Source organism: Oryx dammah, unplaced genomic scaffold, assembly GCF_014754425.2.
Source record: "Oryx dammah isolate SB20612 unplaced genomic scaffold, SCBI_Odam_1.1 HiC_scaffold_21, whole genome shotgun sequence".
NCBI classification, from domain to species: domain Eukaryota; kingdom Metazoa; phylum Chordata; class Mammalia; order Artiodactyla; family Bovidae; genus Oryx; species Oryx dammah.
The window spans coordinates 35,682,882-35,694,571 of record NW_024070205.1 but is presented as its reverse complement, the minus strand read 5'-3'; the positions used below and the strand labels follow the sequence as shown (position 1 = coordinate 35,694,571).

Sequence of the window (11,690 nt, the reverse complement as noted above, 5' to 3'; positions counted from 1 at the left end):
ACAGAGTGGATGCTGCTTTCTAGTTGTGGTATGTGGGCTTCTCACTGCTGTGACTTCTCTTGTTGTGGAGCAAGGCCCTAGAACATGGTGAGCTTGCTTTGCAGCTTGTGGGATCTTCCCGGACCAGGGATCAAACTCCTCTTGATTGGCAGGTGGATTCTTAACCACCGGAGAAGTCCATTCTTTTATCTAGTTGTGTTGTCAGTTACTGACAGATGTATTAAAGTCTTTCACTGTGATCGTGAATTTGGTTATTTCTCCTTTTGTCTTAGTTTTGCTCACGTGTGTGGGAATTGTATCACTAGGTGCATGAACATTTCTAATACTGATCTTGCTCCATGTATTAAGTCTGTTCCCCTTTTTGTACAATCCTTTTTGTGCCTAGTGATACCCTTTGTCTTAAATTCAGTTTTGTCCTAAATTCATACAGTGCTCTAGCTTTCTTATGCCTCTTGTCTGCATGTGGTGTGTCTTCTTCCAGCTTCTTACTTTGAATCCTTTTGTTTGTTTAAAGTACCTCTTCTGTGTACTTTAGCTTTCTAGTTGTTTCTTGCTTTTTTATCCCATCTGGCAAGCTCTACCTTTTGTTTGGAGTGTTTAGTCCATTTTAACAGTGCAGATGATTCTCAGGTCGTATGAAACTTGAGCCACTTACTTTTTTAATAGCAGAACTAGTGTCACTGGAGAATCACAAGTAGTTAATATATTATTACTTTTATGGCCACGCAATGTTACTTTTGATTCAGCGGTGAACTTGCAAAATAGGCACACAGTTCTTTGTTTGCTAATTACCATTAATATGTATTTCCTATCTTTTTACTTCTTACATAAAAAAGTTTTGTACTGATATAAAGGAAGAATACATAATAAACATGTTGGCCTCTCTTACTACAAGAGGGTATTCTTAGTAACTATGGGCATACTTCTTAATGTATGTCAGCAAAAATACATTTTTGTTGTTGTTGTTCAGTCACTCAGTTGTGTCCTACTCTTTGCCACCCCCATGGAATGCAATATGCCAGTCTGCCCTGTCCATCACCAACTCCTGAAGTTTACTCAAACTCATGTCCTTTGAGTCTGGGATGCCATCCAACCATCTCATCCTCCGTCACCCTCTTCTCCTCTTGCCTTTAATCTTTCCCAGCATCAGGGTCTTTTCCAGTGAGTCAGCTCTTCACATCAGGTGGGTCAAAGTATTGGAGTTTCAGCTTTAGCATCAGTCCTTCCAATGAGTATTTCAGGGTTGATTTCCTTTAGGATTGACTGGTTTGATCTCCTTGCTGTCCAAAGGACTCTCTTAATAGTCCTCTCCAGCACCACAGTTCTAAAGCATCAGTTCTTCATTGCTCATAATATGTTTTATTATGTTTTTACTATTTTATTTTAAATTGTGAATGCCCGAAAATGCAGAATTGTTTTATTTATAAACTTACGTAGCATGTTAACTAATATGTTAAAATATGACAAAGCAATGATGCTCTCTCTGAAAGATGGAGATAGAAATGTTTCTATGTGTTTCTCCTTAAGGAGTTTTCTTTTAGTTAAAATATTTTTTAAGTTATGTTTTTATTTTGGCTGGGCATGTCTTCCTTGCTGCACAGTCTTTTCTCAGGTTGTGGTGTATGGCCTTCTCATTGTTGCAGCTTCTCTGTTGCAGAGTATGGGCTCTGCAGCAGTGGCTCAATAGCTGTGGTGCACAGCCTTAGTTGCTCCATGGCATGTGGGATCTTCCAGGAATAGGGATCAAACCTGTGTCTGTTACATTGGCAGGTGGATTCTTTACCACTGAGCCACCAGGGAAGCCTTAGATGCAGTTTTATTTAGGCTTATCTGTACACATTTAGCGTATATGTAACTCTTAAACATAATTGCTATGTAACGTATAAATGGCCCGTAGTTTTCTAATGAGATTAATTCAGCCATCTTTAAATGCTTACATTTATTTGATCTCTTATTAATACAGAATAGACCTTTATATTTATGCTTGGAAGCTGCAGCAGAGCCCCATAGTTTGAGAGTAAGTTTTCCTGGAAGATAGCATTCTGACTTATTTTTATTAAATTGATATTGGATTTTATTCTTTGAGCTCAGATATCTTTCCCATTTCCTAATAAAATTCAGATTCTTTGACTTCTCTTTCTCAGAAACTTATTTGTATGCTTATCTTTACTTTCACTAACACTAAACATATACATGTCCACTATGTACAAGTAAAATTTATAATCATGCAGCAAAGATTTCACCTTTGCCTGGACAGTTTTATTCCCTGAAATATGGATGGCTGTTAGACATTTGGATTAAGCTTTTTACATATTCTCAAGAGTATGTATGTGTTTGTTTACTTATTTATGCACACCCACATCTCCTTCAACAGAGGATTAAAGGCTTCCAATCGCTTAATAGTTAGTTTTTATCTCTGATCTATAAATATCACTATTTGTTAACCGTTGAGTATTAATCATTTTTGTTTTCTGAGTTATATAACCCAATGCCTGGTACATGGTAGAGACAGACACTAAATATTTGTTGAATGATGGAATAAGTAAATCAGGTTCAAGTCCAAATCACATTTGATCACTCAGAACTTGGTGTTGTAAAGTTGGCACAGCAGAGTAAGCCTACACTCAGAATCATTTTCATGTTCCTCTCTTTCATTCTAAAAAGTTTAAGTCTTTAGAACTTCTCTCAGAGATTTTCTGTTTGTTCTTTATAAATGGACTTCACTGAAGCTCTTGGCCCTGAATTTGCTTTGCAGTGCTCCAGACTTAAATGGACAGCTCCCAAATAATGCGTTGCCAAAAGGCCCTTTTATTATCATTTGTCTGGTGGCTCAGACAGTCAAGAATCTGCCTGCAGTGTGGGAGACCTGTGTTCTACCGCTGAGTTGGGAAGATCTCCTGGAAAAGAGGATGGCTACCCACTCCATTATTCTTTCTTGGAGAATCCCCATAGATAGAGGGGCCTGGTAGGCTACAGTCCATGAGGTTGCAGAGAGTCAGTCCAAAAGACATCACGGAGTGACTAAGCACACAAATTATATGATCAGGATTCCCCTAAATTGATTCCATACTCACACCCTTTACTTAAATTCTCCTCTTTTTATTATTCTCCATTCGGATTAGTCACCCCGGAGGGTGGTAGTTTTGTTCTGTCAGGATTTTGGATGAAAAGAGTATAAGTTGATACACTACATGCTTTCTTTTTATGGAAATCCAATAATTTTATCTGATTATTTCCAATAATTTTTAAGAATACCTTATGTGTATCAGTTTTGACAAGCACCTTTGCTAGTGTTTTATTTATGTCATAGCAGGATATTGGAATCTTCCTCATATTGTTAATGATAGTAGAAATAAAGATGCAGAAAAAGACCATGTAGTTGAAGTTTTCTCGTATAAGCAAGACCTTTTCAACTGATTATCGGCATTTGTTGTTCATTCGCTACGTCGTGTCTGACTCTGTGACTCCATGGTCGGCTTCCCTGTACTCCACTACCTCCTGGAGTTTGCTTGAATTCATGTCCATTGAGTTGTGATATAGCTAACCATCTCATCCTCTGTCCATGGTGTAGTTTTTATATACGTGTATGTGTATAACCATTTCATTTCTCCTGTGGTCAGCTCTGTCTGTATGTCTTTTAAAATGTGGCACATACATTAAAGCAATACTTGGCCAGATTTGATCAGCATGTGGTGACAAGAAGTTATCTTCAGTTACCCTGAAAGCTTGCCTCGGTGCAGTAAGCTTTTATGAAAGTGTACACATCACGTGCTTTTTTTCCCCTTGTGTTTTGTCTTTGTCTTATTTCATTTTTCTGTGGGTAAATGCTTTTGCTAAGCCATTCTCTCCCCTGCTCAACTTTTTGACTGAATTTTCAACCAGACATCAAACCTTAAGTTTATCACTGTTACTGTCATTTTACTAGGTATCAGCTATTGGTCAGCTGCCTGATGTCATTAATAACAACAATATTAATAAGCTGTAATAAAATTAAAATGTACTTGTTGGTTGAGTGCTTATATGTTAGGTGAAAATTTAAGTGGTTCTTATGAATGATTTCATTTGATCTGTATAACAATTCTGTGAGAGAAGTGTGGTTAGCACCTGCAGTTTATTAAGCACAGTCTCCCGTATACACGTTTTAAACTTTATGTGTCGGACTATGAGGATAGTCTAACTCGAGCCCAGTGCCTCATTGCAGTCCTCTTGAGAATCTGCACTTTGGGAGACTCACTGTTCAGCCAATTGGAAACCCTTCCTGCTGCCACCTGACTGTGTGTCTCCCTCTGTCCTCCCAGGGTCTCAGCAAACAAAAGCTTTTACTTTGGTTTGGCCAAAGTTAGAAAGTTCCTTTGCTAATTTAAAAAAATTTCTGTCTCATATGATTTTTTTTCTGTGCTAAATACTGATGAAATGTTTTGAGGCTTCCGTGGTGGTTTGAAAAATGTCTACTATAACATCAGTCAGTTGGAATTTTAGCACCTGTGAACCTGTATGAAGCATTAATATCAATATGGTAAGTATTTAGCAAGTCAGAATAAAAGCCCTTAGCCCTTTTACATTGAAGAAGAGGCTTTAATACAATCATTCATTCATTTATTTATTCAGCGATACATGTGATGAAGTCCCTGCTCTTTGCAAAGCCCTTATGGGAGAGCATTTGATGAGTGTTGAAATCTAAGTAAGCGTTTAATCTTAGAACAAAGTAGGCCCATGAGTTTTAAAAGGGCTCATATATTAACATAACTTCTGAAATGTAGAATATTAAGATTTATAGTGTTTGTACTAGTATGTGTGTTTCTTAATACTAGTTTGAAATATGTTTCAGAATAACTTTTTTTTTCCCACAGCTCTCCTAGATAAATTTTTTTACCCCACAGTTTGAAGGTCAGTGTAGTAGTTTCCTGTGGCTGCTCTGGCAAATTGTGTACCGTAAACTTCGGAACTTAAGGCAACAGCAACAGCTTTCTCACAGTTCTGGAGCCCAGAAGTTCAAAATCAGGGTATCATTTGGGCCATGCTTCCCTCCAGCTCCTCAGGGAGAATCATTCTGTGCCTCCTCCAGCACCAAGCAGCTTCAAGCTCTGTGGGGCTAGTGGTCACTCTTTCTCTGCTTGCCTTCACTTCGCCGTCTTCTCTGTGTATCTAGGTCTTCTCTGTCCTATGTTTTTCCACGTCCCTTCTTTTTGTAAGGATGCTGGTCATTGGATATTGGGCCCACCTGAATAATCTAGAATTGTCTTCTCATCTTAAAATCCTTAACTTCATCACAGTCATGTCTGTAAAGACCTTTTTCTCAAATAAGGTTGCAGTCGCATGTTGCCAGGGTTTGATGTGGAGGTCTTCTGGTGGTTGTTTTTCAGGCCCCAACAGCTGGGTTTTACTGTTGTATACAGTGTTACTAAAATAAACTGTAGTACTTATTTTTAATTTTCTGTAATAGTTTATTTCCTTCCCCTTTCTATCAGTTATAATTTACTTAGATTTAAGTGTGAACGTTATCATCTTGAGAATGTAAAAAATATTCTAGTAGTGACTGTGATATTTCTGTAAAATTGTAGGACATTTGATTTATAAAATACTGTCATATTTGTATTAGCATAATGTACCATGTATTTGGCTTTCTTTGTACAAAGAATATATTTATTTAGATGAGAATTATCATCTATGGTTATAGATTATCATAGATTATCTATAGAATCTATAGATAACCATAGATTATTATCTATGGCTAACCATGTTAACTGACTTATTCTGACCTGTCAGGTTGCTGACTATTTCTTCCTTGGCTCTACCCTAGATGGTCCCAGCCTGCCCCTCAGGGGCTGTTTGGTGCAAGGTCTTGTGCTGCTGGTAGATCTGGTCTCCGGTGGCCTGGGGTCAGCCCTGGCTACCTTTGAAGCTGTTCCTTTCTAAAGTCTCTGCTGTCTCTTCCATCTCCTGTCCTTTAGCTCTGCCCTGGCCAGCTCTCTTCTCTAGGAGACAGACGTTTCCCCATAGCCAGTCACTCTCAGAGCTTCTTACATCACCACACCACCTGCTCACCCTTGCCTGTCTTGCCGCCCTGCCTTTGGTTAGCTTCCTCCTTGACCATAGAATGGGTTGGGTATGCATTCCAGCTTGTGTGTATGTTTGTGTGTGTGTGTGTGTGTGTGTGTACGCACACGTGCTCAGTCATGTTCGACTTTTTCAGCTCCCTGGATTGTAGCTCTGCCAGGCTCCTCTTTCAATGGGATTTCCCAGGCAAGACTACTGGAATGAGTTGCCATTCCTTTCTGCAGATCTTCCTGAGCCAGGGATCAAACCTTGGTCTTGGTCTCCTACATTGTTAGGTGGGTTCTTGGCCACTGCGCCACCTGGGAAACCAGAAGCGTTCCAGCCTACTCCAGTACTTTGGAATACTAGTTCTTCAAGGATTTAGGGGAAGGATGGCTCTAAATTTTTCTCCCCTTTCCACTCCTTCCCCCAACCATTTCACTAGCGAGATACACGTTTTCATGTCTCCTCCAGTCTGACTTCACTTGATGCCTCTGAGTTACCATGCTGGCGGCCATCACACAGAATCTTTTGGGACTGTTGCGAGTTTGAGGTCTTTGGTTTGTGTCGTATTTGCCAAGTTTGGTAGTCTTCCACAGTCAGGCTCTCTTCTGCTGCTGCTGTGTTTTGAAATCGTACAGTCTTTTTCCTTTGTTCCTTCAGACCTGTTGTTAGACTGAGAAATCCAGAATGGTGAGGAGGCTAAGCCTCTCAGGCTCAGGGTGAGGCTTCTTGGTTCTGCAGGGCTGTAGCTGGAGGCACTACTGGGGTTGCCCAAAGCCTCGTTGCTTATTTCTTAGTTACTCACTTTGTTCTTGGCTGAGGTTTCCAGATAAAAGAGCAGTCACTCAGAAGCCTTCCCACCTCTGTAGTCTTGCATGCTTTGCTGTGTGCCTCTTTGATTTTCTTTGTTCCATTAATTTATCATTGCAGCCGGAAAGAATAATGCACTATTGTTTACACAGCCTTAAAGTTACTCGTCAAAAGTCATCAAGGTTAAGGTTACTGAGCCCTGTGGATGGGAAGCAGTCATTTCTGCACTTAAATTCTTCTGAGTAGGAATTCAAGCACTTTTTGTAAATGGTTTCTCTTAATACTGATGCCGTTGATCTTGAGGTTGTTTTTGTTTATTTATTTTAAAGAAATTTAATTGTTTGTAGGAATCTGGTTATAACTGACCTATGGCTAACCTTTCATGTGTACTTCCTAGTTGACTTGAGCATTTAGGAATGGGTTCACTAATGTCTGCATAAGGGAATAGAGCTATGTTTCTCTGTCACCCTCTAGGTTAGAGCTTCCCTTGCCATTTTTCTGTTTGCAAGGCTGTGAAGATTCTAGGAGTAAGTGAAAAAATTTCCACTGTGGCCCTGAACAGTTTCTGCCTGCGATCTGAGATAGGTCTTTCTAAGCTGACAAATGACGACGGTTCCTGACTCTGCCGGGAGTTTTTCTCTCTGAGGCTGGAGTTACACTCCTCATTCTGTATCATTAAGCTGGGTCTTCTCATCAGTGGATTTGTGTGCTGAGTTCTGAGGAGCTGGCCTCCCTTTCCATGCACTGGACTGGTGGCTTTGATCCGCCACAGCCCAGTATCCTTTATGTCCTGGACTGGAACACACACAGAAAGCAGGAGGAAAGGTTTTGTTTCTGGGAAGCGAGGTTATATTCTGTGAGCTCTATAGATAATTATGCATAATTTCATTTAAAGACCCATGGCGTGAACTAGTCCAGCTTTTGCAGAGACCTGAAAGTTAAGACATTAACCTTAAATCCCTAAGGTGTAAGTGAAGCATCTGCAATAGCTGGTCAGTGTTTGGCCCCGGGCAGTTTGGCGTAGTTCAGTGGCTGTATTGTTTGTTTACTTTTCTAAATGAGTATATTAATATTTCCATTTATTTATTCATTTTTCTTTAGAATATCCTTTAGAATTTTACCTTTCAAAAACATCTGTGGAACTTCCCTGATGGTCCAGTGGTGAAGAATTCGCCTGCCAGTGCAGGGGACACAAGTTCGATCCCTGGTTGGGGAAGATCCAACATGCCGCAGGGCAGCTAAGCCTGTGTGCCACAATCACGGAAGCCCACACGCTAAGAGCCCATGGTCCACAAGAGAAACCACTGCAATAAGAAACCTGAGTGCTGCAACTAGAGAAAGTCTGCATGCAGCAACAAAGACCCAGCCTAGCCAAAAATAAATAAAAATTAAAGACAAAATCTATAAAGAGAAAGAAGATTAAAAACTAAGGGGTTCTGAAAAATGACCCAGTTCAGCCCCTCTATTACAGAAGAAGAGTCCAGGGGCCACACTGCTGCTCAGAGCAGGGTCCTCCAGGCCCGTCTGCCCAGGCTGCTACTTCCCCCCAGGACAGCCTGGCACCTCACTCCTGAGAGCCCCCAGGTCATCAGGTTCTCCGTTGTTTCCCTTCTCATCCCCATCTTCCGTCCTATCTTCTCTGCACAGCAGGATAAGCTCACCCCTATGGTGCTCTAAGGCATACTCACTCTCCTAGCGCCAGAGCACTTTCCTGTGACGCTCGTCGCGTCCTGTCCCTTCTCAGTCAGCTTTCCTTAATGGAATATTTCCTCCTCCTGGAATCAGGCTCAGTGATGACCACATATCTTATTTCATCCTAAACAGGCATGAATTCTATGTTCTTCCTTTCTACAGCTAAGATTCTATGTTCTTCCTTTCTACAGCTAAGATTCTATGTTCTTCCTTTCTACAGCTAAGAAAACTGAGGTTTAGAAAAATAATTCACTATGTTCTTCCTTTCCATAGAAAGGAAGATTCTATATTCTTCCTTTTTAGAAAAATAATTTGCTTCTTAGCACACAGCTAGTGGCAGGACAAGTGTTTGAACCTAAGCCAGAGCCGGGAGCTTTCTCTCATTTAGATCTCACCTCTGTGGGACCCCCAAACCTGCATCTTTGGTGCCAGCATCTTCTCAGGTTCTCCTGTCCAGGTGTTTATGTTTGTAAAGACAATGTCAGATTAGATGCTAAAAACAGACAAATGGTCAGAAATGGCTAAGACTTGGTTTGTTCTATATTTTAAAATAGTGTACTGGCCTCAGCTGATGTGCCAGCATTTGGTGTTTGCTTTCTAATCATCTGTGGTTGAGGTCCCTGCTCTGTGGGTTTAGAATATTAAAAGCACTGTAGCCAGGAGATTGTGACCTGTTTTCTACACATATGTGAGAGCTGCAAATGAGAAATGATACGGTGTTCTACTAGCCATGGGAAATTGTTATAAGTGAATTATTGCCTAGACATAATAACTGCCTTTTATTACCTCCTCCTAGAATAGTGTTTTTAATTTGACTGTTGCTCTTTATTAAGTATAGGCATGCTCAGTCCCTCAGTGGTGTCCAACTCTTTGTGACCCCATGGACTGTAGCCCGCCAGGCTCCTCTGTCCATGGGATTTTCCTGGCAAGAATACTGGAGTGGGTTGCCATTTCCTCCTCCAGGGGATCTTCCCAACCCAGGGATCGAACCCGTGGCTCCTGCATGGCTGGCAAATTCTTTACTGCTGAGCCACCAGAAGCCCTAAGTATAGGCAAAGTTAATCATATTATGTATACTGTTGATCTTTAAAGTCTACTTTGTGGAATCATCTTGCTCTTTCAAGAGAACAAATAGCACCCTAGTCACTGACACTCTTCTGTTTTTATTATACATTTATTTCATTATTTTGTTTATATGTGTGTGTTTTCTCTCCTGTGAGCTACTCCTGACTAGCCACGCCAGTGTAAGAAAAGTCCTTGTGCTTGCCCCATCCCTACAGCTGGAGGTGTCCCTGAGATCACTGTTCCCAGCAGATTGCCGATCCTGACATGCTCCAGTAGAGGTGTCGGGGGCAAGGACTGAGTCTTAGGGGTCCTGGACACTGGGCTAATGTGGAATCCTTGCTCTGTTGCTTCGTATGGAGGTGACCCCAAGCACGAGTTTGAACCTCTTGGTTTTGTTTCCTCATAAGTAGCACTCTTGCCTCAAGAGTGGTGTGAAATGATGAAGTTATATACTGAGTAAGTTCTTAGCATCTCTGGAGAAGGGAATGGCAACCCACTCCCGTATTCTTGCCTGGACAGAGAAGCCTGGCAGACTACAGTCCATGGAGTCTCAAAGAGTTAAGCATGAATGAGCAACTGAGCCCACACACAGATGTACAAGTTCCTAGCACAGGCACCACTCAAGAAATGTTGGTTCCCCTCTCTCTCTTCTCCTTTGTGACCTCAGGAGCTGACATAGTTTCTAGAACGTTGTACTTATTCAGAATGTGTTAGAGGGGAAGAGTTATTCCAGCAAACATGTATTTCTTTCTGAAAACTAACTGAATCTTTCCTTCAGCCCTTACTCTCAGCAGTTAAATTCTGTCTTTACCTTTATCTCTCAAATGTGTGCCCATAAGAGTATTTAGAGAAATTTATCCTCTCCAGTGCTTAAGTAGCATTATTAGGAGTGACAGTGGCCAAACAAAAATAAGCATTGTGCTTTCAATCTTAACTCTAGTTTTTGAATATATGTGTGTATCATGTTTTGAGCTTTGTCACTGGGCTTTATTTTCTTGGGCTCTGAAATCACTGTGGATGGTGACTGCAGCCATGAAATTAAAAGATGCTTGCTCCTAGGAAGTAAAACTATGACCAATCTAGACAGCACATTAAAGAGCAGAGGCATTGTTTTGCCAACAAAGGTTCATCTAGTCAAAGCTATGGTTTTTCCAGTAGTCATGTATGGATGTGAGAGTTGGACCATAAAGAAAGCTGAGCACCGGAGAATTGACGCTTTTGAACTGTGTTGATGGAGAAGACTCTTGAGAGTCCCTTGGACTGCAAGGAGATCAAACCAGTCAATCCTAAAGGAAATCAATCCTGAATGTTCATTGGAAGGACTGATATTGAAGCTCCAATACTTTGGCTACCTGATCCAAAGAACTGACTCATTAGAAAAAACCCTGATGCTGGGAAAGATTGAAGGCGGGAGGAGAAGGGGACGACAGAGTGTGAGATGGTTGGATGTCATCACCAATTCAATGGACATGAGTTTGAGCAAGCTCCAGGAGTTGGTGATGGACAGGGAAGCCTTGAGTCCTGCAGTCCATGGAGTCGAAAAGAGTCAGACATGACTGAGCGACTGGACTGAACTGAACAAGGTCATTGGTGATAGAGGAATGAATGAAAATATATAGGCATTTGTGAATTATATATTATGAGAGGACGTTTTCAATTGTCAGATTTCAGACAGCTTTCTCATGTCAGTGAGGAGTAATTCAAATGATTAAAACTACATGAGGAATTTTAAGATTGTTTCCAAATTCCACCTTTTTTTCCCCTTTCTAAGTTATTTTGGCAATTTCTTATAAATAAACAGTGTATTTTGCAGAGCAAAAGACTTTGAAATCTAATATTATCCCTAATGGACTGCAATTATTTAATATTTAGCATGAATGCAATCTAACCTCAGATAGGCTTTTTCTGCAGTTATTATAATGGCTGTAATTGCAGAAGAATATTTTGGCGAAGCACTAGCTGCCAGCTGCAATGCCATTTGATCTAAAAAGGTCACAGTAAAAGGGACATTTAAATTAAGTTATAAATTACAGTTGAAGAACAATATTTTGATGTGTGAGACCAGGGATGACAGAGCAGGAGAT

The 11,690-nt window shown here is 40.7% G+C and overlaps 1 protein-coding gene across 6 annotated transcripts in view; it reads left to right on the top strand.

The window, feature by feature from the left end:
* Positions 1 to 11,690, top strand: part of RERE (arginine-glutamic acid dipeptide repeats) — a 416,989-nt gene that overhangs the window by 305,368 nt on the left and 99,931 nt on the right. The window lies entirely within an intron of this gene.